A 25,413-nucleotide genomic window follows, 5' to 3' on the forward strand; every position below is an offset into this window, starting at 1 on the left:
GTCCCTGACCCGCACACTTGGCAGAAACCCCGGAAGTTTAAGGCCCCACGTGGCAACACAAGGAGAGGGTTTGGACAGCAACTGGAAGCCCCATGAGCCCGTTCGGGGCCCCCGCTAGAGGGGATTTGACCACTTTATATCCTTTACTTTTTGGCTAAGTTGTTATAAGATTTATGCCCTGTCATTGTGTTGTTATGATGTTCATCAGCACGTACACCCTCCTTTTATGGCACAAGATTTGTAGATTATATGGAAGTCTGTGTTCTCTCTTAACATTGAATGAGGTTGGTTCCCTCGTTTCACCCCCCTTGCAACTCTGTAGTCGGGCCACGACATCTTAAGACAAGGGACATCCTCTGTGGGATAGGAGGTTCCCCCTTAATACCTTTTTGCCTATGGAATGTCGTTGCCTCACTACATCTTTTTCTATTTTTTCTTTTGTATATAGTTATATGTGTGTTTTGCATCCCTCCGGTGTTCACGTCTACATTGTATTATGAAGCTAATTGTTTTCTGAATGGGTCATGGCCCCGATTACTTTCTTGACACTGAATGTAAATGGGTTTGGGACACCGCAAAAGAGGTCTCAGGTGTTCAAAATGTTTAAACAGGATAAGCCGGACGTCTTGATGTTGCAGGAGACTCATTTCCGCCATGAGAGGTTACCCCGCTTGCCGTTGTCCTCGTACAGCCAGTGGTTCCATAGTACCCATACATCGGCCTCTAGAGGTGTGACTGTAGGTATTCATAAAGATTTTCCATTCAAAGTAGAAGTTTCAAAGGCTGACCCGGCAGGCCGATATATTTTTCTTAAGGGTTCTCTCTGCAACACCAAGATGACTATAGCATGTTTGTATGCCCCCAATGATAAACAGATTCCGTGGTTGCTTAAGACATTACGTATACTTAAGAGTTTTGGGGAGGGGATGTCAGTTGTGGGAGGGGATCTAAATGTGGCGCTGGAACCTGATCTCGACTCTACTTCGACCGCCCGTGTGTGCACTCATCGAGCTATGCACAAACTTAAATTGATGTTATATAACTGCCAGCTAACGGATGTATGGCGTCTCTCCCATCCACAGGAAAGAGACTATACATTTTATTCACATCGACATAAAGTATATCGCAGACTAGACTACATCTTTATGTCTACGCCGTGCCTTTCGAATTTGCAGTCAACTTCCATAGGGCATATTACAGTTTCAGATCATGCCCCGGTGCTGGCTACAATACATGTTCGAGATCTGCCGGTCAGATCTTGGTCTTGGCGGCTTAATGACACGATACTCTCAGATGAGGTGCACACGGGGGTCTTGGGTGCGAAATTGGAGGAATATTTTTGTCTAAATAGTACACCTGATGTAACAGTGCCAGTAATATGGGAAGCCCATAAAGCATTTATCCGAGGTGAATTCATTGCATTATGCTCTCGTTTGAAGAAGGATAGGAATAAGAAAATGCAGTCTTTGCTGGCGCAGATCTCGGCTCTTGAACGACTACACCAGCAAACTCTGACAGCTCCATTACGCAAGGAATTGGACTCCCTCCGTCATAATCTTAAAGATATGCTAAATATACAGACAGCAAAGGCCTTTCAGAAACTCAAATGTCGTATATATTTACATGGGGACAGGGGCTCAAAATTGATGTCCAAAATGCTCAAGACTCAAACGGAGAAATCCTTTGTTTCCTCTGTTAAGACTGCCTCGGGTCAGCGGGTTTCTACCACTCCTCAAGTGGCCGAAGCCTTTAGACAGTTCTACGCTAACTTATATAATCTAGACGCTCAAGGTCCAGCGAGTTCATTAGCTTCAGCACACGAAGACAGAGAAGTGGCGGTCCGGTCTTTCCTCAGCAAACTGACTTTTCCCCAATTATCAGATAGTGAAAATACATCCCTATTGGCCCCCTTCACGATAGAAGAGTTGCAGACCAGTTTAACGAGCATACCCTCGGGGAAATGTCCAGGGCCAGATGGACTACCCATCACGTATTACAAAAAATTTAGTAGCATACTTCTCCCACACTTTCTGGAGGTATGTAATTCTCTCCTGAGTGGTTCTTCCCTCCCGCCGCAGGCTCTGGAAGCCTTCATTACTCTCATTCCAAAAGAAGGAAAGAGTCCTGATGACTGTGCAAGCTATAGGCCGATTTCACTGTTAAACACAGATGTGAAGTGGTGGGCCAAACTACTGGCTAGCAGAATAGCTAAATTTTTACCGAAATTGATAGCAGAAGAGCAGGTGGGTTTTGTTCCGCGGCGGGAAGGGAAGAATAACATCACTAGAGTTATTAATGCGATACACCTCGCGCGAAGGAAGAGGGTTCCTCTTGTCCTTTTAGGAACTGACGCTGAAAAGGCCTTCGATAGGGTCGACTGGAGGTTTATCCAAAGTGCCTTAGAAAAATTTAAGTTTCCCCAGCCCTTTATAAGTGCCATATTCTCCTTATACTCAAAGCCTTCAGCCAAAATTAGAGTAAATGGAATATTGTCAGCCCCTTTCTTCATAAAAAATGGCACCAGACAGGGCTGTCCTCTCTCCCCGGCTCTTTTTATTTTGGCCCTAGAGCCACTGTTATTATATATTAGACAACATGAAGAGGTTAGAGGATTGAAGGTAGGGGCGGTAGAGCATAAAATTGCAGCATTCGCTGATGATCTCCTTTTATTTATCACCAACCCACTGTCGGCTCTGCCGCACCTACTGACGCTGTTCGATAAGTTTGGTTTCGTTTCCAACTTCAAAATAAATCTTAGCAAGTCGGAAGCGTTAAATATCAATGTCTCCTCCCGGATCATTCTTAAACTGCAAAATTGCACCCCCTTCAGGTGGCCATCCGGGGCTATAAAATTTCTGGGGGTTATGATTCCTGCTGACCTGAGGGAGCTCTTTAGTCTCAATTATAAAGCCCTTTTTGCTAAGATCCGTAAGCAATTGTTATCCATGAGAATCCCGTTTATGTCGTGGTTTGGTAGGAAGAACTTACTCGCCACTTATATACTTCCGCAGATTACGTACCTGGTGTGTGCTTTACCTATAGAGGTTCCGAAGAGCTACTTCAGGAATTTCAAATCCCTATTCATTTCCTTTTTATGGGGCTCTAAGAGATCCAGACTAGCATACTCCTTCCTGATACAAAAGAAGGAGCAAGGGGGCATCTCCTTACCGGATCTGGAAACTTATTTTATAGCGAACCATTTAGCCCGCTGGACGCAACTGGCAGACGGGGGTAATACCTCTCTGTCTGTGGTTATGGAAAGATCCCTCATGGGACCAGAGATGTTGGGATTGCTATGGGTTCGATCTGCCTCGTACTCCTCAAAGGGATACTTGAGCCCAATCACTAAGGGAACGATGGCGGTGTGCCACACGGCAAAAGCCTTGAATATGTCAAAACAGCTCCTCTCGCCTCTTGCTCCTTTGAGTGTCTTGCCCTCATATTTGGGTAGACCGTCCGATAGAACAGCGGATTTTTGGAGGTGCTTAAATAAGGTACAAGTATCTGAATTGTGGGAACTAGATGGGCCGCCCGACTTGCAATCGGTTTTTAAGGGACGGGATCTGAAGCAACCAAACGCACTACAAATGGCAGATTATACAACTACCATTGGTATGTTCAAAGCTCAATCACCTCCATTAAAAGTAGACCCGACCTGGCTAGAAAATTACATATTATTACCGGCCACCCCGTCTAAAGTTCTGTCTAAATTGTATAAAGGCATTCTATTGGAGTCATCTTCGCAAAAACCTCATTTTGTGAGACAATGGGAAAGGGATTTGGGCTTGTCTCTCTCCAAAGAGGAAGTAGGGTTTATATTGAAAGCCGCTCAGGGGTTTTCTAAGTGTGTACGTATACAAGAAAATTCCTACAAGCTGGTAACACGTTGGTACCGAACTCCGGACTTCCTATTTTCTATAGGTTTAGTCTCTGATAATTTATGTTGGAGGTGCCGAGAGGGTCCGGGCACCTTCCTTCACATCTGGTGGTCGTGCCCCAAGATATTAAGCTATTGGAGGGGGGTTGAAAAAATAATAAATTCTGTCTGTTCCACAAATATTACACTAACATCAGCACTGATACTACTCTGGTTGCCAATACCTGATTTTACGCCATCTGTACACAGTCTTCCGACCCACATGATCTCTGCTGCTAAATTGCTAGTGCCTACCTTTTGGAGACAGTCTAACCCACCGACGGTGGAGATATGGTTAGATAAAATGCAGCAGATATGTAGATTGGAGGAAATGGCTGCCTGGATAGACCATTCAAGGGAGAGATATCTGAAAATATGGAAACCATGGCTGGTCCGGGAGGTGGGGGGGCCATAAGATATCCATAAACACTGTCTCCACAACTCAGCACAATTCTGTTATTCACGTCATGTTATGAATTAAGAGACCTTTTAAATTCAAGTCAAGTTGAGTCCTATTTGCATATTTTCAACCATTGTAATGTGGCAATGTGACATAAAGGCGTGACACCGGAGGATGCTACTACCATGTTCTTATTTTCCTGTATTATGTCTTAGCTATTTTGTACTCTTACTGAGATGCATGTCAGTTCAGGGTCTCTTGTGGGTTAGCTTGTATTGTGAGGATGTTGTTTCCTTTGCGATGTCTATCTGACGTCATTTTCAAAGAGTTGTAATGATACCCAAGACCTGTATTCTTGCTCTGTTTTCATTTTGCAAACCCTGATACCTGACTTGTATTGTATCGTATGATGTCTTCCCTTGTATGTTTTGTGTACCAGTTTAATAAAAAGAGATTTTGCAAAAAAAATAAAATGAAAAATGAAGCAACTTTTTATAAGGTTTTGAATAAAAATGAACTATAATTTTGTGTATACAGCGCCTATGAAGACCTATGTGTCTCCATGGTTACAAATACTGTGGGTGCGGTCTGATTCTGCAGACGTGATACGCCCTTCCTTCTAACCCTTCTGTCAGAAGGTTATCAACAAGAGGGATCAGAGGGAGTGGAGTAACTCATAACTGTTGTACCAGACTACACTTCGAGTTTGTAGTCTGTAACCATGGAGACACATAAATTTACATAAGAGCTGCCAACACAAAAGTATCTTTTTTATTTTAGATGCATTGGAATAATACATGTCTTTTTTTTTCCATTATATTCCTGTCATTTAAGGTGCCAGGTCCACCGGAGCACCAATTCTTTACGAGCTCAAGTTCTGACACTATAATGGGCCCCGGCCCCCAGCCATAATAGAGCCCATTGGTCAAGTAATGGACAATCAGAAACACAAATCACTTACTGATCCTTCATTTTTGGGGGTTACTATAAGGAACTATGTCATTGTGTAATGATAACTGTGGATTTCACTATGGTGGACATGTGCCGATTTGGAACAGATGAAGTAAAGGGTGGGTCCTCAGGATAGTACGCTCTGGTGGGCTCAAGTCTAAAAAATTTTTGTAAATATCACCATCAATGGTAACAAGATCTTTATAAATCTGTCCCATTCTTTAGAAACTTTGTTCCACAAAAAAAAAAAAAAATCAACCGAGAATTTCCGAAATGGATCAATGCAAATCTTTCAAAAATCAAAGAGGAAGCAGTCCGGCTTAGTTTAGTCTTTCCGATGCCCAGCGTGGCACTTATAGGGACTCCGTGGTTGACAATTAAGACGACGTTGTTGATGGCGCTTAAAGGGGCACTTTAGATGGAACTTCTAAGGGCACTTTTTTTTTTTTTAAAGCAAAATATCAATGCTTGCATGTGCTTTGAGCATAAATATTTGGCTGGTTGTGTACTGGCCCCTCTAACTGCTGTTATATTGGGCGCTTCAGACCACACAACCCAACATAAGGGGCGCTCCAGACCACAAAACCATACTGCATACCTCCCAACTTTCAAGAATCGCAAAGAGGGACAACCGCTGAGGTGTGCTAAGCGCGGCAAATTTTTTCCCTTTTAAGACACGCCTCTAATCCTGCCCAATGCCCGCCCATACACACCCGCTTCAGCCCACACTGTATCATGCTCCCATAGTGCCTCCCACACAGTATAATGCCCCCATAGCTGCCACCATACACTATAATGCCCCCATAGATGTACCCATTAAGTAAAATGCTCCTATAGATGCATCCATACAGTATAATGCCCCCACAGCGGTCCCATACTGTATAATGCCCCTATAGAGTCCCCCATATAGTACAATGCCCCCATAGTTACCACTTTATACTATAATGCCCCATAGCAACCACCATACACTATAATGCCCCCACAGCGGTCCCATACTGTATAATGCCCCTATAGAGTCCCCCATATAGTACAATGCCCCCATAGTTACCACTTTACACTATAATGCCCCCATAGCAACCACCATACACTATAATGGCCCTGTAGCTTCCCCCATTCAGTATAATAGCCCCATAGCTGCCCCCTATACAGTATAATGCCCCTCTAGCTGGCACCATACAGTATTATGCCCCTCTAGCTGCCCCATACAGTATAATGCTCCATAGCTGCCCCCATACAGTATAATGCCCCCTTAGCTGCACCTAGTATCAGTGCCCACATATAAGGTGCCAGTGCCCACATAGTGCCACAGTGCCCATGTAGATAGTGCCACACACAGTGCCCATGTAGATAATGGCACAACCCCCTTAAAGATAGAGATACCAATCTCCCGTAGGCTTTGGGATTCCCTCTAGAAGCGGAATCTCCAGCCAGAGCGTCGGCAACGCTGTGGCTGGGGGTTCCGCTCCAGGAGGAGTCACTGTCCATATATGGACAGTCACGTCAGCTATTCCCTCTAGGAGCAAATTCCCTGGCTATAGCATCGGCAACGCTCTGGCAGAGGATAACACTATGTTGGATATATATGGACAGTGACGTCAAGGGCTTCTACGGGCTCAGTGTTTAAAGTAGCGCTGTGCCCGGAGAGTCCTCTGTACTAATGTTGAAGCAGGCAGCTGATGGTTCCCTGCTTCAGCATTGGGTTCAACTGTATCTGCATCCTGAGGACGCAGATACAGTTGACACATGAAAGTCAACACCCGGGTCAGTGGGACGCCGCCCAAAATCCAGGTCTAGCCCGCTGAATTCGGGATGATTGGGCGGTATGATACTGATGTTTTAGGGGGAGTACTACACAACCAGACTGCTGTTGTGGGGGGAGGTACAGACTTCACTGTTAGACTGCTGTCATAGGGGGCCCTCCAGACTATATAACCAGACTGTTGTTATAGGGGGAGGTACAGACTATATAACCAGACTATTGTTATAGGGGGAGGTACAGACTATACTGTTAGACTGCTGTTATAGGGGGCGCTCCAGACTACACATCCAGTCTGCTGTTATAGAGGGAGGTGCAGACACAGTACACAGTCAGACTGTTCCTTTGAAGTTCAATAGGGCTGATCTGTGGCTTTTCAATGGGGTCATTACTTCTTTCAGATTTTTTTTCCGTAGCGTGTGAATAGGGAATAAAAAATATATTCGCATGCATTGCTGACAGAACTGCAGGTTTTTCCAGGGTTACAAAAAATTAGTCCCTTTTCCAGGATCAGTACCACTTGCATCCATTGGCTATGTCTGGTATTACAATTCATGTGGATGTGGCTAGACTGCAATACTAGGCACAACCATTGACAAGAGTGGTGCTGTATCTGGGAAAAAAAATGCAGACCCCTTTTTTCTAAGGCTGGACAACCTCTTTAAGAGCCGTTTTGTGAGTATTTCCTTTATGGCGCTGCTAAACACCAGGGTAAGGATACCCACATCTCAGCTTTGAACAATAACCCTGACTGCCATCCACTGCAGGAATAGAGCATCCCATATCAGCTGTTGGGGGATTATCATGCGTTATATGTAGACCTGCTCCAGATTTTCTGCTGACTTCCAGTGAAATGTTAATGCCAAGAGCGGAAGAGAAGCATCAAAGGACGGTGTCCCGCGCTCATATTTATTCATCATATACAAAAAGAAAAAGAGGAAAAGAGCCGCTCCCGTCCCTGCGTTCTAATGTTCCTTTAATCTCCCCCACAAGAGCCGGAGAGAAGCCTCTAGAGGAATGTTCTGAAAGTCTCTATGGAAAAGAGGTGATAGAAATTTCCAAAACATCTCGCTGCCACTGACGGTTCCCTTTATCTAGTGCACCTGATTCATAATTCTTTCTATAAAGTATATAATAAAGAAGGAACGACGACACATTTATACGAATGCTGCACAGAGGTGCCATTGCCTAAAAGGGCTTGTCCAAGAGTAGAAAAGAAGGTTGTCGTTTTTTCAGAAACAGCGCCACTCTTTGTTATAGGTAATGTCTGGTATTGCATCCCAATCTTATTTACTTGAACTGCAATACCAGACACAGACTAGAGTGGCGCTGTTTCTGGGAAATAAAGCAGAATCTGGAATATTTCGAAGTAGGGCTATATATTCTTATGCAGATTCGTAACTCGGTTTTCCTTCACCCGGGGCAAAGATTCCGTTCGCAATCTTGAGTAGCATTATCCCTAGTCTTAATAGGGTCACCTACCCATATTGAGCACTATGCCCTTACCCCTCCTAGTCAGAATCTAAGTGCTACTGGAAAGCAAGGCATCATAGGTCACTTCTTGAAATTAATGGGTGTCCATGCGCAAGCCAAAAGCCACACTGGTTAAGGATCTCATCTGAAGCTAATTGGATTGCATACCTCCCAACTGTGCCGGATTCCGCAAGACAGTGCCGAATGCCGAGCGGTGTCCCGCTGTCCCGGGCGGCCGGAGGTATGTCCCGCTGTCAACTGTATCTGTGTCCTCAGGACGCAGATACAGTTGAATCGAATGCCAAAGCAGGGAACCATCTGTTTCCTGCTTCAGAATTAGTTCAGAGCGGAGGAGCAGAGGGACCTCCTCCGCTCACCCGGCACAGCGCTACTTTAAGAGCTGTGCTCAGGGAAGCCCTTGACGTTACTGTCCATATATGGACCGTGATGTCAGTGGCTACTGAGTGAGCAGAATCCCCGTTTCCGATGATCTGGCCGGGGATTTCGCTCCTAGAGGGAGTCGCAATGGCGCTATCTACAGGGGAGCTGGTGCTATCTTCAAGGATGTGTGGCTCTATGAACATGGACACTGTGGCACTATATAGAGGCACTATCTACATGGGCACTATCTACATGGGCACTATCTACAAGGGCACTGGCACTTTATATGTGGGCTCTGGCACTAGGAGCAGCTTTGGGGGCATTATACTGTATAGGGGAAGCTAGTGGGGCATTATATTGTATGGGGGCAGATATGGGGGCATTATGCTGTATGAGGGAATTTGTTTGGCCATTATACTGCATGGGGGCATCTGTGTGGTCTTTATACTGTATGGTGGCAGTTATTGGGGCATTATACTGTGTGGGGGCAGCTATTTGTAATTATACTGTGTGGGAGGCACTATGGGAGCATGATACTGTGAGGGCTGAACAGGGTATGTATGGGTGGGGATTAGGTGGGATTAGAGGCGTGGCTTAAAATAAATAAAAATTGCTACGTGCGCTGCATCGGTTATCCCTCTTTGTGATATTTGAAAGTTGGGAGGTTTGGGGACCCCTTTCTGATAAATAAAAATGTCAGTGCAGGGAGCCGGGCTCCTAGCATCATAGTTATGTACGACGCTAGGAGTCCCTGCCTCTCCGTGGAACTACTGTCCCGTACTGAAAACATGATTACAGTACGGGACAGTTGTCCTGCAGAGAGGCAGGGACTCCTAGCATCGTATATAACTATGATGCTAGGAGCCCGGCTCCCTGCACTGTGTTCGGTTCGGTACTTGCGGCCAAAATACGTCCATCAATTACGGACGTTATTAGTGTGTGTGCACATACCCTTATAATCCTGATTTCTTACACGGTTGGATGGACTATAAGACCCCAAGGTGTCCAAGAACTTGTGACTTCTACTGAACCTCAGCAACATTTGTAGCTATTCCCGATAATGCAGGTCCAAAGAGAAAAATTACCAATTCAGCTCTGCTACATTAATGTTGGATTCAGGGCAGGAATGCGGGTGATATTATGTATCTGTTTTGGTCTATTGATATATTCCGCACAACACAGCAATTAACAACTACAATTAGTGGCTGTGTCATCTGAAAGGTGGAGAGATAAAAGCCTTTCCTGCTAATGATGCTGCTCTAGGTCTTGACTCCGAGCCCCAAAGACGGCAGATTTCATGTGTCGGATCAGCTTTTTTTATAAACTCCGATTTCACTTAGAGTGCACCAGTCATGAGATAGGTTCCATTTACATAGCGTCATCTATAAGATGCCCATCATGGGTTCACCTAGTGCCCACTAAAAGTGTTCACTATACAGACCCCCAACAGGAGTTTGTTAAATCTATATATACCATTGCATAACTTTAAGGGGGTTGTCTGGTTTAGAATATCCATTTTCATGTACTCTATTAGAGAGTCCATAGAGGGGGGTCCACCATTCAGGACCCTCATCCATTAGCTGAAATGCAGTTATAAAGAGTATCTCTCTCTGGAGGACTCGACACATTCAATCATTACATGAACAGCAGATTGATTTAAATGAAAACCATGTAATGCCTCATTTTTCCTGTGGTGGCGCTGCAGGGAAATTGAACACTTGTTGGTGGGGTTCCTCTAAAGACTACAGCTGATCGCTGGGGATCACAGAAGAAGGTTCTCCCAGCTTATCATTGGGGAACTCTTCGAACCAAAAGGGACTTCCAAGGCGGACATCCATTTTAAGAATATGGTATATTAATTTTGATTTATATCATGTCTGTACTTAACTCTATGCTGTTTTTTTGGATTAATTTTTTTTTTCTATGCCTTCAGATGGCAAGACATCATGGCTAGCTATTGCCCCCTGTACTCTACAGAGAGCATGATCTTCTCTGGTGTATTGTAGGAGATGTTCAGTATACATCTTATCTATACACAGGGCGTTATGGGAGCTCAGATAAGAAGTTAAGGCTGTTTCTGTCTGCATAGAGTCCAAATGGTAGCCAGCAGAATTCTGAATGCAGCTCTGGATGTAACTAGGGAAATTAAATATGACTTTACACTTAAAATAGCTGTTGGCCGAATGCTTGTCTGGCCCATTAGGCCCAACCCCCACATACACATGCGTGCTTGGATCGGCCAAGCATGCATGTGTTTTCAATAGGAAGGGAGTAAGCTGCAGACACACTCCGCTAGCGGAGGCTTATCTCATCAGGGATTTAGAGAATGAGAGCTGGAATCTGATTGGCTGCTATGGACAAGTCTTCCATTTTTTCTTTGGATAGATTTCTCCATAGTTGACAAATCCTCTGGCTTCCAGTCGCGTGGAGTATGACTCATTTACAACCAAAAATTTAGGATTTCCCCCAAAAAAAGTTACGGCAACAATCATGATGAAATTCTCTACTTTTTCCTCCATAGGAAAACATTGAGTTTCATGTTCACCCATGATTCGTGTGCAGCTAAACGGCGCCATGGAGTTCTATAGATGCCATATTCTAATTTTCATGGAGCTATTGGGACCAATAGGGTCCAACACAATAAAAGGGGTTTTCCGAGACTTTTATTTTGATGGCTTATCCTTAGGAGAGGCCATTAATATCAGATTGTTGGGGATCCGAGTATCGGTACTCCTGCCGATCAGCTGACTGAATGCCGTGGCCTCTTCACAATTTCCAGGTACAGCGCCAGACACTTCCGTAGTGGCTGTATCTGGGATTGCAGTTTTGGTTCCATTCAAGTAAATGGGACTGATCTGCAACCGTTATGGACGTGTACGGCGCTGTGCCTGGTAAACATTGAAGAGGCCGCGGTGTTTGTCGCCTCAGCCCCTTCAGTCAGCTGATTGGCAGGGATGTATATCTGTAAGGGTTCTGAAGATAATATTTGAGCTAGGTTTTCAAAAGAATTCAACTTTAATAAGGTATGATGGATGGTTAACACTAAAAACTTTTTTTGCTGATTTTCATCCATTTCCAGTCCGTCTGTCCATTTTTAATGGTCGTTAAAAAACGAATGAATTTCATTGGTCAGGCTTTTATAGTCCCAACCCCCTGAAAACACATGTCGCATGTTCACCTAGACACTATTTACAGCCCCGATGTAGATGATGCCACACACCTCCTGTATATGATGCCACACAGCCTCCCTGTATATGATGCCACACACCTCCCTGTATATGATGCCACACACCTCCCTGTATATGATGCCACACACCTCCCTGTATATGATGCCACACAGCCTCCCTGTATATGATGCCACACACCTCCCTGTATATGATGCCACACAGCCTCCCTGTATATGATGCCACACACCTCCCTGTATATGATGCCACACAGCCTCCCTGTATATGATGCCACACACCTCCCTGTATATGATGCCACACACCTCCCTGTATATGATGCCACACACCTCCTGTATATGATGCCACACAGCCTCCCTGTATATGATGCCACACACCTCCCTGTATATGATGCCACACACCTCCCTGTATATGAGGTCACACACCTCCCTGTATATGATGCCACACACCTCCCTGTATATGATGTCACACAGCCTCCCTGTATATGATGTCACACAGCCTCCCTGTATATGATGCCACACAGCCTCCCTGTATATGATGCCACACACCTCCTGTATATGATGCCACACACCTCCTGTATATGATGCCACACACCTCCTGTATATGATGCCACACCGCCTCCCTGTATATGATGTCACACAGCCTCCCTGTATATGATGTCACGTCACACAGCCTCCCTGTATATGATGCCACACACCTCCTGTATATGATGCCACACACCTCCTGTATATGATGCCACACAGCCTCCCTGTATATGATGCCACACACCTCCCTGTATATGATGTCACACAGCCTCCCTGTATATGATGTCACACAGCCTCCCTGTATATGATGCCACACAGCCTCCCTGTATATGATGCCACACACCTCCTGTATATGATGCCACACACCTCCCTGTATATGATGCCACACACCTCCCTGTATATGATGCCACACAGCCTCCCTGTATATGATGCCACACACCTCCCTGTATATGATGCCACACACCTCCCTGTATATGATGCCACACAGCCTCCCTGTATATGATGCCACACACCTCCCTGTATATGATGCCACACACCTCCCTGTATATGATGCCACACACCTCCTGTATATGATGCCACACAGCCTCCCTGTATATGATGCCACACACCTCCCTGTATATGATGCCACACACCTCCCTGTATATGAGGTCACACACCTCCCTGTATATGATGCCACACACCTCCCTGTATATGATGTCACACAGCCTCCCTGTATATGATGTCACACAGCCTCCCTGTATATGATGCCACACAGCCTCCCTGTATATGATGCCACACACCTCCTGTATATGATGCCACACACCTCCTGTATATGATGCCACACACCTCCCTGTATATGATGCCACACAGCCTCCCTGTATATGATGCCACAGACCTCCCTGTATATGATGCCACACAGCCTCCCTGTATATGATGCCACACACCTCCCTGTATATGATGCCACACCGCCTCCCTGTATATGATGTCACACAGCCTCCCTGTATATGATGTCACACAGCCTCCCTGTATATGATGCCACACACCTCCTGTATATGATGCCACACACCTCCTGTATATGATGCCACACACCTCCCTGTATATGATGTCACACAGCCTCCCTGTATATGATGTCACACAGCCTCCCTGTATATGATGCCACACAGCCTCCCTGTATATGATGCCACACACCTCCTGTATATGATGCCACACACCTCCCTGTATATGATGCCACACACCTCCTGTATATGATGCCACACAGCCTCCCTGTATATGATGCCACACACCTCCCTGTATATGATGTCACACAGCCTCCCTGTATATGATGCCACACAGCCTCCCTGTATATGATGCCACACACCTCCTGTATATGATGCCACACACCTCCCTGTATATGATGCCACACACCTCCATGTATACGATGTCACACAGCCTCCCTGTATATGATGCCACACAGCCTCCCTGTATATGATGCCACACACCTCCCTGTATGTGATGCCACACACCTCCCTGTATGTGATGCCACACACCTCCTGTATATTATGCCACACACCTCCCTGTATATGATGCCACACATCGCCTGTATATGATGCCACACACCTCCCTGTATATAATGCCACACAGCCTCCATGTATATGATGCCACACACCTTCCTGTATATGATGTCACACACCTCTCTGTATATGATGCCACACACCTCCCTGTATATGATGTCACACGCCTCCCTGTATATGATGTCACACAGACCCCCTGTATATGATGCCACACAGCCTCCCTGTATATGATGCCACACAGCCTCCCTGTATATGATGCCACACAGCCTCCCTGTATATGATGCCACACACCTCCCTGTATATGATGCCACACACCTCCATGTATATGATGCCACACAGCCTCCCTGTATATGATGCCACACAGCCTCCCTGTATATGATGCCACACACCTCCCTGTATATGATGCCACACACCTCCATGTATACGATGCCACACAGCCTCCCTGTATACGATGCCACACACCTCCTGTATACGATGCCACACACCTCCTGTATATGATGTCACACAGCCTCCCTGTATATGATGCCACACAGCCTCCCTGTATATGATGCCACACAGCCTCCCTGTATGTGATGCCACACACCTCCCTGTATATAATACCACACAGCTCCCTGCATGTGATGCCACACACCTCCCTGTATGTGATACCACACAGCCTCCCTGTATTTGATGCCACACACCTTCCTGTATATGATGTCACACACCTCTCTGTATATGATGCCACACACCTCCCTGTATATGATGTCACACGCCTCCCTGTATATGATGTCACACAGCCTCCCTGTATATGATGCCACACAGCCTCCCTGTATATGATGCCACACAGCCTCCCTGTATATGATGCCACACACCTCCATGTATATGATGCCACACACCTTCCTGTATACGATGTCACACACCTCCCTGTATATGATGCCACACACCTCCATGTATACGATGCCACACAGCCTCCCTGTATACGATGCCACACACCTCCTGTATACGATGCCACACACCTCCTGTATATGATGTCACACAGCCTCCCTGTATATGATGCCACACAGCCTCCCTGTATATGATGCCACACAGCCTCCCTGTATGTGATGCCACACACCTCCTTGTATATAATACCACACAGCTCCCTGTATGTGATGCCACACACCTCCCTGTATGAGATACCACACAGCCTCCCTGTATATGATGCCACACACCTCCCTGTATGTGATGCCACACACCTCCCTGTATGTGATGCCACACATTTCCCTGTATATGATGCCACACAGCCTCCCTGTATATGATGCCACACACCTCCTGTATATGATGCCACACAGCCTCCCTGTATATGATGCCACACAGCCTCCCTGTATATGATGCCACACAGCCTCCCTGTATATGATGCCACACACCTCCTGTATATGATGCCACACAGCCTCCCTGTATATGATGCCACACAGCCTCCCTGTATATGATGCCACACAGCCTCCCTGTATATGAGGGCACACAGCCCCCCTGTATATAATGGCACACAGCCCCCCTGTATATGATGCCACACACCTCCCTGTATATGATGCCACACACCTCCTGTATGTGATGCCACACACCTCCCTGTATATGATGCCACACACCTCCCTGTATGTGATGCCACACACCTCCCTGTATGTGATGCCACACATTTCCCTGTATATGATGCCACACAGCCTCCCTGTATATGATGCCACACACCTCCTGTATATGATGCCACACAGCCTCCCTGTATATGATGCCACACAGCCTCCCTGTATATGATGCCACACAGCCTCCCTGTATATGATGCCACACACCTCCTGTATATGATGCCACACAGCCTCCCTGTATATGATGCCACACAGCCTCCCTGTATATGATGCCACACAGCCTCCCTGTATATGAGGGCACACAGCCCCCCTGTATATAATGGCACACAGCCCCCCTGTATATGATGCCACACAGCCTCCCTGTATATGATGCCACACAGCCTCCCTGTATATGATGCCACACACCTCCCTGTATATGATGCCACACACCTCCTGTATGTGATGCCACACACCTCCCTGTATATGATGCCACACACCTCCTGTATATGATGCCACACAGCCTCCCTGTATATGATGCCACACAGCCTCCCTGTATATGATGCCACACAGCCTCCCTGTATATGATGCCACACACCTCCCTGTATATGATGCCACACACCTCCTGTATGTGATGCCACACACCTCCCTGTATATGATGCCACACACCTCCTGTATATGATGCCACACAGCCTCCCTGTATATGATGCCACACAGCCTCCCTGTATATGATGCCACACAGCCTCCCTGTATATGATGCCACACACCTCCTGTATATGATGCCACACAGCCTCCCTGTATATGATGCCACACAGCCTCCCTGTATATGATGTCACACAGCCTCCCTGTATATGATGCCACACACCTCCTGTATATGATGCCACGCAGCCTCCCTGTATATGATGCCACACACCTCCCTGTATATAATGCCACACACCTCCTGTATATGATGCCACACACCTGCTTTATATAATGCCACACAGCCTCCCTGTATATGATGCCACACACCTCCCTGTATGTGATGCCACACACCTCCCTGTATGTGATGCCACACATTTCCCTGTATATGATGCCACACAGCCTCCATGTATATGATGCCACACACCTCCCTGTATATGATGCCACACAGCCTCCCTGTATATGATGCCACACACCTCCTGTATATGATGCCACACAGCCTCCCTGTATATGATGCCACACACCTCCCTGTATATAATACCACACAGCTCCCTGTATGTGATGCCACACACCTCCCTGTATATGATGCCACACAGCCTCCCTGCATATGATGCCACACACCTCCCTGTATATGATGTCACACACCTCCCTGTATACAGTGCCACACAGCCTCCCTGTATATGATGTCACACAGCCTCCCTGTATATGATGCCACACAGCCTCCCTGTATAAGATGCCACACACCTCCCTGTATATGATGCCACACAGCCTCCCTGTATATGATGCCACACACCTACTGTATATGATGCCACACGCCTCCCTGTATATGATGCCACACACCTCCCTGTATACAGTGCCACACAGCCTCCTTGTATATGATGCCACACAGCCTCCCTGTATACGATGCCACACAGCCTCCCTGTATACGATGCCACACACTTCCCTGTATATGATGCCACACACCTCCCTGTATATGATGCCACACACCTCCCTGTATATGATGCCACACACCTCCCTGTATATGATGTCACACAGCCTCCCTGTATATGATGCCACACAGCCTCCCTGTACATGATGCCACACACCTCCCTGTATATGATGCCACACACCTCCCTGTATATGATGCCACACACCTCCCTGTATATGAGGTCACACACCTCCCTGTATATGATGCCACACACCTCCCTGTATATGATGTCACACAGCCTCCCTGTATATGATGCCACACAGCCTCCCTGTATATGATGCCACACAGCTCCCTGTATATGATGCCACACCGCCTCCCTGTATATGATGCCACACACCTCCTGTATATTATGCCACATAGCCTCCCTGTATATGATGCCACACACCTCCCTGTATATGATGACACACGCCTCGCTGTATATGATGCCACACACCTCCCTGTATATGTCACACAGCCTCCCTGTATATGATGCCACACAGCCTCCCTGTATATGATGCCACACAGCCTCCCTGTATATGATGCCACACACCTCCCTGTATATGATACCACACACCTCCCTGTATATGATGCCACACACCTCCCTGTATATGATGCCACACACCTCCCTGTATATGATGCCACACACCTCCTGTATATGATGCCACACAGCCTCCCTGTATATGATGCCACACACCTCCCTGTATATGATGCCACACACCTCCCTGTATATGATGCCACACACCTCCCTGTATATGAGGTCACACACCTCCCTGTATATGATGTCACACACCTCCCTGTATATGATGTCACACAGCCTCCCTGTATATGATGCCACACAGCCTCCCTGTATATGATGCCACACACCTCCCTGCATGTGATGCCACACACCTCCCTGTATATGATGCCACACACCTCCTGTATATGATGCCACACACCTCCTGTATATAATGCCACACACCTCCCTGTATATGATACCACACACCTCCCTGTATATGATGCCACACAGCCTCCCTGTATATGTTGCCACACACCTCCTGTATATGATACCACACACCTCCCTGTATATGATGCCACACATTTCCCTGCATATGATGCCACACACCTCCCTGTATATGAAGCCACACAACCTTCCTGTATATGATGCCACACAGCCGCGCTGTAGATGATGCCACACAGCCCCGCTGCAGATGATGCCAAACAGCCCCCCTGTAGATGATGCCACACAGCCCCCCTGTAGATGATGCCACACAGCCCCCCTGTAGATGATGCCACACACAGCCCCCCTGTAGATGATGCCACACAGCCCCCTGTAGATGATGCCACACAGCCCCGCTGTAGATGATGCCACACAGCCCCCTGTAGATGATGCCACACAGCCCCCTGTAGATGATGCCACACAGCCCCGCTGTAGATGATGCCACACAGCCCCGCTGTAGATGATGCCACACAGCCCCCCTGTAGATGATGCCACACAGCCTCCCTTTAGATGATGCCACATACATCTCTCCAGAGAAAGCACCACCCCCCCCTCCCTGTAGTAATATTTCCGGGACTGTAGTAATATTTCCGGGACTGTCTCTGTAAATTCTGGACAGTCCCGGAAAATTCGCTACAATTGACAACTATGTACAATGCACCCTGCACTAGTGCCACACTACCCTTGTAGTGAGCGCAACAATATCCGACATTTATTAATAAACTTCCGACTGAATGCCCTACACGCAGGTTCTGGTAAGGTGGCGAGATGATGTCAGCGCTTCGCCTTCGCAGAACCCTTGAAAACTAGAGACCACACCTGAAGAAGACGGCACTGCATTGGTGAGTGTGTAGAACATTCAGCGTCATCGCGCCACCGAACCAATAATTCTCTTGTCTCTTGAATCCCTATGTCACAGATTCGTTTTTAATGGTGGTTACATGTATTGGCGGCCATTAAAAACTGATCCATTGACTTCTATGGGGGCCGTCTGGCCGTGAAAACTGACAAAAATAGGACATGTCCTATTTTTTGATGCCCAATATTCACGGGCCATCCAAAAAACGGGCGTGTGAATACACCCATAGAACATCAATTTCTGAAAATGGACGTTTGTAGCTGTCGTATGAATGTAGCCTAAATCTTTTGTTTCCGTTTCCAAATAAGCGTTCCCTTTGTAGTCCATTCGAGAATCTAATTATGTTAGAATAAAATGAGATATACTTACATTTCTTAGGTCTAAAGCTCTGTTCACATCTGCGTTGGGGTCCCGTTCTGACATTCCGTCGGAGCTTTCCGTCAGAATGGGACCCTGGACAGACACAAACTGACACAGACAGAAACCAGAGGTGATTTCAATGGTGACGGAGCTGGTGCCCATGGTTTCTGTTTGTCTCTGTTGTGCACCGGACCCGTCGTTTTGTCGGAAGCAATAGGGATGGAAATCAATGGTGATGGAAACGGAAACCTCTGGTTTCCATCTGTGTCAGTTTGTGTCTGTTCAGGGTCCTGTTCTGGTGGAAAGCTCTGACCCCAACACAGATGTGAACAGAGCCTAACTTACCTTCTTCCACTCAAAATCTTCAAATCTTCAAAATCTTCAAATCTTTCAATTTCATCGTCCCCATGCCCAAGGTCGCCATTGGCATCTGGACATTGTTCATGGTATCTGCTAATGTCTATGGGAGGCCATAGACATTAGACTTGAAGATTATCCCACAAACATTGTCTCTTGGTGCCTACAAGTATCTGATGTCTATGGCCACCACAACAGAAGGGAGGATCTCCAGCTTAGAGCCAGTGGAAGTAACGAGACCATATCATGTCCTAGCCAGAGCAGCAGATCTATGTAATATATATCAGATGGACATTGAAAAGTTGAGTGTATATATATAGATCCATGGTAGAGAAGAAACAAACTAGCCTAGGAGGTCTACTTCTCTGGAGACAACAGTGCCAGGGTTCTTGGGTCAGATAAACATAGAGAACTCAAAAATGTGTAAAAATAACTTAATCTATGAATATGTCCACCAAACAATACAACTGGAGCTCCTCTCGAATACTGGACATATAAACCGAACATATGTTACCAGAAAACATAGTGACCATGTACAGATATAGCAGAGCTGAATGTTTCGTCTAATAATGCATTTCCAAAATGATTTCTGTATTCTCTCAACATTTTATGTACATATGTAGAATAGCTGAATTTTTGTCAACCTAACTTTAAGCCAAAAACTTATTTTAGGGAGACGTTGGCCCTACCTAATAGCTTCTACTCTGAAGACCAGTTGAGATCTAGAAATGGAGGTGCTGGTGGCATTACCAAAACTTCTGCAAAATAATTGGTGACCACGCCGATCGGCACATACTGATCACATAGATCCAGCATCACCAAACTCATTTCCCACACTGCACGGCATGCTCTGCACTTGTAAGTACTGAAGAACTTCCGACTGAAGATAAACAATGGAAAACTCCAGTTTTCATTGGAGCTTCCCTTTAGCAACCACTTAGATCTGCTACTTCTGTATAAGAAACATATCATATTAGACTTCAACCTGTTATGAACCCTCACAGAGCATCTCAGATCACCATTTGAGCCTCATCAGAAGAAGTCCTTCCAGATATTGACCCATCTCCCGGGTTTCGGGACAAAAGAATTGTCCTTACTTTTATGCATTTTTGTAAAGCTGACCTATAGCAGAGAAGAGGGTTAGCACCTTGTATAACAATAATCCAGATTGAGTCTGGCTTTCGGAACCCCTGCTATTGGCTATGAAATGAGCCACTTCCTGGTTGGGTATCGTTGAGATATCGACCTACAGAAGAAGATGCAAATTAAGACATTAAAATCTAACTGAAGAATATTTAGAAGACTATTCAGCCATGTCTGCCCCAGTTTAGGCCACCATATTATCAGCAAGGGTATACCTGGCTAGTTAATTGATGACTAATGGATCTACCAGGCCTTTAACATCTCTCAGCTCTGCTACATCTGTATAAGAAAAAACATCTGTGATATTGCACCACAACCTGTTATTGTTCAAGGTATCTCAGATCACCATATCAGTCTCATCAGAAGAAGACTGTTCAGATATTGACCCATCCACCAGGACTGGCCAGTACAGGGTGGGCCATTTATATGGATACACCTAAATAAAATGGGAATGGTTGGTGATATTAACTTCCTGTTTGTGGCACATTAGTATATGGGAGGGGGGAAACTTTTCAAGCTGGGTGTTGACCATGGCGGCCATTTTGAAGTCGGCCATTTTGTATCCAACTTTAGTTTTTTCAATGGGAAGAGGGTCATGTGACACATCAAACTTATCGAGAATTTCACAAGAAAAACAATGGTGTGCTTGATTTAACGTTACTTTATTCTTTCATGAGTTATTTACAAGTTTCTGACCACTGAAGAAATGCCTCCCGATCTGACCCCCTTAGACTTTTATCTTTGGGGTCATCTGAAAGCAATTGTCTATGCTGTGAAGATATGAGATGTGCAGCAACTGAAACTACGGATACTGGAAGCCTGTGCTAGCATTTCTTCTGTGGTGTTGCTATCAGTGTGTGAAGAGTGGGAGAAGAGGGTTGCATTGACAATCCAACACAATGGGCAGCACTTTGAACACATTTTATAAGTGGTCAGAAACTTGTAAATAACTCATGAAAGAATAAAGTAACGTTAAAACCAAGCACACCATTGTTTTTCTTGTGAAATTCTCGATAAGTTTGATGTGTCACATGACCCTCTTCCCATTGAAAAAATTAAAGTTGGATACAAAATGTCCGACTTCAAAATGGCCACCATGGTCAACACCCAGCTTGAAAAGTTTCCCCCCTCCCATATACTAATGTGCCACAAACAGGAAGTTAATATCACCAACCATTCCCATTTTATTTAGGTGTATCCATATAAATGGCCCACCCTGTAGATTGACAACGGCTGTATCTACCAAGCCTCAGTCATGGCAAATGGCAGGTAAAGTCTTTGGGGCATAATTTATAATATTAAATCTATAAAGATTCAACATTGGGTTGAAGGTTCCTTAAAACAATTAGATGCTAAAAATGTAAGAAGCATCGTCTGTATCACCTGAAAACAGGTAGTGAGGAATGGGTGGGAGAAAACATAATGGGAATTTTTGAAGGGTCACCTAAAACTACATCTAGTACTTAGAACTCTGCCCTGCTTTAGGTTCTAGTATTTTGAATGATAGATATAGAGTAGGAGTGATATTTAGTGAACCACCAACCACCTTCAACTATTTCGGGCGGTGCCTTTTTGCTTGCTCATAAATAGCTCCATCTTATGTAAATTTCCCTAAATCTGTCCACCAAGCTTGAGGCATCTTGGCCATATGTGGACCCTCTTCCTATGATGTCATGTACCCCATCTATATACACTATAGAAATGAAGACTTAATTTGTATAGTTACATGGCTCCAATGTGACTACATAGGCCATTGACCAGTTGGCATGATCTGCCCTCACATGGTGCCACCGCTCATATCTACCAGTAGACCTCCCCAAGTGTTGGCTTCACTATGTCTCCATGTCCTCACTTGCTCTCAGCGCCTCTGCATTTCATTATCCACTGACTTTCTCCTCCTTTTCCTTCTAACTCAGTGGTCATAAATTTCCACTCATCTCTGAAGCCCCTCTAACATGTAAATAGGTGCCCCCTGGGCAGACGGCCCCAGTGCAGCCGCAATGTCTACCATCTTTATATTGCATTAGGTTACGTGAAGGGATTGTTCTGCTTTGCTCAAACACTACATTGTATTTCGCAATTTTATTTTTTTAAATGACAGTTTATTTCTTGATACAGCTCCTCAAAATCTGAAACTATAATGTATAAAGATGTAGCAGAGCTAAATTTGTCGTCAAAATGTTTTTTTAGTGCAATATATTAACTCACTGAGTTAGGCTAATGCAATAATACATTGTAATATCCCCATGAACTGTCGAGTGACCACCCCAGCTCTGCTGCATCTGTATGCCATTGTATACTTAAGGCTATGCATCTTATTTTTTTTAAATTATCTTAGTCTTCTCCTGTAGATTAGGTGTTACCGGCACCCTGCATACAGTTCCGCTATTACGTGTTCTCAATTAGGGGTGGACGTACCATATGTGCTCCTCTGGAGCTGCACAGGGCCCAGTAGATACTACTCTCTATTAGATTTCATGTAAGGGAGATGCTCTATTATTGAAGAAAAAGGGTCCATATAACGTTCTTACGTAGGGGCCCTTTGTTGTGTGCCCCGTTCTCATTAGAGACTCTACGCATGATACATCAAAGTGCATGGACCTCACAGTCATGATCTACGAAGATGAACAAAAACCCCGTCAAACATCTCCTCATCATTGACCTTTCCATCAAAATGTCTCGACTGACTGCAAACTCTTCAATTTTTGTTATGAATTGACTCCAAGCCCCAAAAGAAAAATCCGGAAATCCCACAGACACATTGCATCTTCTGGCCTCCTGGCAGTTCACCCAGACAGGAACATGAGGTAGGAATATATTAAGGGCATCTTGATTCATCACGTGCCACCGCCAGTTGACGGTGACCCATTTCATCTGACATTGAGTTAAGGGTCTACAACTAAGGAAAAAAAAAATAAACGTCTTGCTCCGAAAACCACCACCAGCCAATAGCAAAGTGTGGAGCATCATCAGCCGCGTCTTGCCATCCCGTAAGCCTTTAATCCTTTCCTTCTGCTCGTCTTTGCCAGTAATGGAGAATTCAGCTGGAGCATGGAGACGGTAATGAACTTCTCCTTGAATCCCAAATGAGCAGGAAGATTTTTCCACCGTCTAAAGCCATTTCTACTACACTTTCATTTATCATCTTCCTTTCCGTTTGGCTCTTTCCCCCGACACTTTTTTAAGTCAAGGATTTGAAGTCATCCCCGGGGCCATTCCATTCATTGACTTTGCCTCAAGAGTAGGAAGATTGGCAAACTCTCGGTCAACTCAAAAATCCATCTCTATGTTGATTTTTAGAATATTCCATCCATTCTATATAAAATGTCCTATTGGTCCTTTCAATTCTTGACCCAGTCAATGGTTCATCCAAATCATTCAAACAGCTTATATGTCCTCCATCCATTAGTAGCGTAAATCTCTCTTAAATCGTTCAGGTCACAATAATACCTTGCACTTCTAAATGGCTTAAAGCTTAGAAAAGATGATGCTCCATGTAATAGGCTTTACATTGCCCCATGTTGATTGACACGACACGGATGAGACAGTAAAGTGTCGATGTGCCGGCACCTCCTACGAGTGCAGCATGGTTAGGAAGACGGAGAACCCCATTGTGGCTGCAGAAATAGGTGTGGCATCACCCTAAACGAGCCTACAAGACCTTATACTATAAAAATCCTATACCAACCAATCATGGTGAGAACGGCGGAGAATACATTGACTACATATGAAGCCGCTCGACTATTGAACAATGTTACAAATGGACAATTCATTTGCAGGATCGATAAAGGCAATAGCCTGGCTGGAAATGGATTGAAACAAGTACAGGTGGTCATGGTAGGGCAGGACTGGAAGCGAGTGACTGTAGTCTTTATTCCCAGTGGGATATCGAGGCAGCTGAATTTTAATTTCGGAGATCACAAGAAGCAATTATCATCAGAGCCTTAAAGATCATGAATGAATTCAACTGATTGACGGCGAGCAACCCAATCCCACCGGCTGGTGACGGAGAGGTCTTAATTCTCATGCAAAACCTAGAATATCACAAAACGGTCACCTAAAACCAAAGCTTTGGACTCCAACCATGTATAGAAGCCCAGAAATAAGTCTATTGTAGGGTTTATGCCTCATGATCCGGCAATTTACCTGTCTGTCTGATTTAAGGTACATATCTAAGACACTTCATCCCCCATCACCAAAGCTATAGACACAATGAGCACCTCCACGTCCGTAATTATGGACCTGAGCGTCTACAGCTCCTTAAATGACAGGAACATTTCAGCATGTGATACACCATAAAAGCCGGCTCCGTTTTCCACTCTCTCCATCATCCCCCCTCCTGGTTCTTGCTAACCCCACCCTACCATGGTCTTCACTCCCTATTCTACAAGTGATACACGTTGTCAGCCACACC

The 25,413-nt window shown here is 45.5% G+C and overlaps 1 protein-coding gene across 1 annotated transcript in view; it reads right to left on the reverse strand.

Annotated features, from left to right (window-relative positions):
- The window catches only part of GAP43 (growth associated protein 43), an 80,304-nt gene that overhangs the window by 53,799 nt on the left and 1,092 nt on the right, over positions 1 to 25,413 (reverse strand). The gene's annotated exons all lie outside the window — the stretch shown is intronic.

This window comes from Rhinoderma darwinii, chromosome 2, assembly GCF_050947455.1.
Source record: "Rhinoderma darwinii isolate aRhiDar2 chromosome 2, aRhiDar2.hap1, whole genome shotgun sequence".
NCBI classification, from domain to species: Eukaryota; Metazoa; Chordata; class Amphibia; order Anura; family Rhinodermatidae; genus Rhinoderma; species Rhinoderma darwinii.